This window comes from Bidens hawaiensis, unplaced genomic scaffold, assembly GCF_021521415.1.
Source record: "Bidens hawaiensis isolate Kalapana, Puna unplaced genomic scaffold, B.hawaiensis_p1.1 tig00012511_1, whole genome shotgun sequence".
In the NCBI taxonomy this organism is placed as follows: domain Eukaryota; kingdom Viridiplantae; phylum Streptophyta; class Magnoliopsida; order Asterales; family Asteraceae; genus Bidens; species Bidens hawaiensis.
The window spans coordinates 125401-128424 of record NW_027492025.1 but is presented as its reverse complement, the minus strand read 5'-3'; the positions used below and the strand labels follow the sequence as shown (position 1 = coordinate 128424).

At 37.8% G+C, this 3024-nt stretch overlaps 1 pseudogene across 1 annotated transcript; it reads right to left on the bottom strand.

Moving 5' to 3' along the window:
• LOC143541308 (transmembrane emp24 domain-containing protein p24beta3-like) lies at positions 1-1781 on the bottom strand (annotated as a pseudogene). The gene is made up of 4 exons (XR_013136738.1): positions 1590-1781; positions 1289-1427; positions 1076-1183; positions 1-208 (listed from the first exon to the last, which is right to left on the bottom strand). The product of XR_013136738.1 is annotated as a transmembrane emp24 domain-containing protein p24beta3-like (transcript).
• Positions 1782-3024: the final 1243 nt, after the last annotated feature.

The following is a 3024-nucleotide window of genomic DNA, read 5'->3' as shown; positions in this document are numbered from 1 at the left end:
GTAAAGACAAGACAATCAATGGCATTACAATAAAACAAACATGAATGTACATGTTAGAATAAGTTACCAGATAGCTCAGACCCGGTTGTATGCAACCGACTTGCTAAATAGCCGGCGTATGTAAACTACTTGTAGTCCACTACAAGAGCCAGCAAAATGTATTCCCCAATTGTGTAAAAGATCACCCGTTTATGCGTGCTCTCGTTAGCTGCAGAGGGTTACACGTAATCAACTGTCAGCGTGTTCATAATTTAGTTTGAAACATGAAACTGGCAGTGTAAACTATTACTAGGTTGGAAACCCGTGTATTACTATAAACAATTATATAGTTAGTGATGAAGATTTAAGAATTGTACAACCAAGGACGAAGCTTAGTTGGGGCCAAGGGTGGCCCCGGCCCCCTCCGTTTTTTCGCTCGATAGTATAAATTTATCCTTTTATTGTTAAAAATTTTTATACATAGTGTAAATTTACCCGTTTATGACCGAAAATTTGAGTCCGGCCCCCTCCGTTTTTCGCTTGGTAGTGTAAATTTATCTTTTTTTTTCCGAAAATTTATATCCATAGTGGAAATTTACCCGTTTCCGACCGAAATTTTGAGCCCGGCCCCTCCGTTTTTTCCCTCGGTAGTGTAAATTTATACTTTTCCGGCCGAAAATTTTTACACAGTGTGTAAATTTACCCGTTTCCGACCGAAATTTTGAGCCCACGCCCCTCTAGTTTATGAATTTTTTTATACATATTGAGTCCGGCCCCCTCGACATTTATGTCCAAGCTTCGCCACTGTGTACAACAATATTTTGATATAAGAGATGATTAAAACTACGTATACGTTACGATATTTAAGGAGTGAAATAAAAAAAATACTTATTTATTAGTTATAGATACCTTTTCTTATTTTTGGAATATGTAGTTATGCATATGTAGATATATGCAGTTGTGTACTACACAGGAGGTTATATGATATAACCTATGATTACATAATGCTACCTTCTATGATCATTATTTACAACATGGTCTAATAGCGGTCTGCTAATGATGCATAATTTAGATATGCTAAGTTTGAAAGGCTTACTATGACGATGCCGAGCATCATGTGCTTTTAGGTACTTTTGTTCAGCTGTAACAGATTCTAACGCCTCCCTCAATTCCGCAATTTTTACGTTAACAGGGTCCAAATGCTCTGAAACAAACAAAAAACAAATTTAAACATATAAAATATATAGCAATGAATTCATGAACATATTTGCAAGACTGACATTTAATCATAGATATAAACTAAACAAACCATCTTTTGCTAGATCATGTTCATTGGGGATATGACCAACGTGTATGTAAAAAGAGACGCTTCGTGGAGCTTTAAACTCGAATTTTTCACCAGATGTTCCTTTCAGTGTTTGAACAACATTACCTCCTGGAGATGACACCTGTCACAAACCCAAAATTCAATACATACTAAATTTTCTAAATAAATTGTCTTAAATTCAATACATAATAGTTTTAATGACTGTTTAGGCCAACACATTGTTTTTCACATTACTTTTAGCTCAGTTATTTTTGTTCAGGCCGCAATTAGACAAAGTACTGACGATGAAGTCTATGCCGGGGTGATCGGAGCTCCAGAAAATATCATGATCCACCACCACGAAGTTGCCGGAAACCGTATCGCCTTCGTAGAGTACATACTCGTATACGCATTCCACGTCGTTCACGGTCACTGAAAGACCACATACATCCCTGGTGAAACTAGAAGAAGATAACACTTTCTTCTTCGTCTCCATCTACCGATTTACGATTATTATTTGCTCTGTTTTGGGCCTTGTTTCTTTCCCTGTCCCTAATTTAACCTAGGGTTGTTTGGGTCAACTTCATATCTTATTAATTTGGGATATTATTAGTTTTTTGTACACCAACTTTCACTGATATGATGATAACACGATTTTTCTCCCATCATTCCTAACTTTCATTCTATTTATTTCTGGCACTCTAGAACTTAACGTAACTTCGTTAGTTTTCTTGATGAAATGGAAATTTTTAATAATAAAAAGTAGGTTGTGGGTCCCATACCATCGCCTTTCTTCAACGTAAACCTCAACAACCTCTATTTACGATGACCTCGTTTTTCCGACGAATTTGATTTTTCCGGCTACCTCGTTTTTCTGGAAATGGAGACGGTACAAAGGTGTAGAAAGACGATGGAGATCATGGAGATTGTGCACCGGTGGAGAGATGAAGATGATGCTCGCCGAAAACATGCAGCTCCTTTTTCCGGCGAGTAGACAATTTCGAAAGGTGGTTGGGTGAGACACTGGCGGTGGCGAAGGGTGGGGGTTGTGGTTGTTGTGGCGGTGGGCGTGAAATGATGGATATGATGCTAGCCGGAAACCTTCAACTTGTTTTTCCAGCGAGCAAAGAATTACCTTGAATCGCTACTTTATTGTTAACAGTGGAACTCGCCGGGAAAACGCAAAGGCAACGATGACCACATGTGAGTTTGGTATTTTGGCCAACAACTTCCTCATTTGAGTTTGAGATTTTGACCGACAGTGATGGGGGCTGGTTGTGGTCAAGGCAATGAGGCTGGCAATGGTGGTGAATGTGGAGATAGAGGCTGGAAGTGGTGGAGGTCTATGGTGGTGGTGTTATGGTGTAGACAGTGGTAGTGTTTGTGGATGTGTGTGTATTATATATATAGACACACACACAAACATATATATATATATAGTATTTGTTAGCTTTTTCTTTTTTTTTTAAATAAGGTATTTTTCCACATAGCATGTCAAATCAGCAAAAACATGTCACGTTAGCAAAAAAAACTAACGGAGTTATGGTCCGTAAATTTGGGAGTAATATAAGAAAATAAGTTACAATTTGGGAGTGGTGGGAGACAAACCATTAGCTGGGAGTGTTATCGTCCAATGAGTGAAAATTAGGAGTATCAAAAATCAATATCCCCATTAATTTCTTATTTGATTTTTGAAAAGCACTTTTCAAAAGCTTTATTTTGAAGTTTTTGGAGAGGTT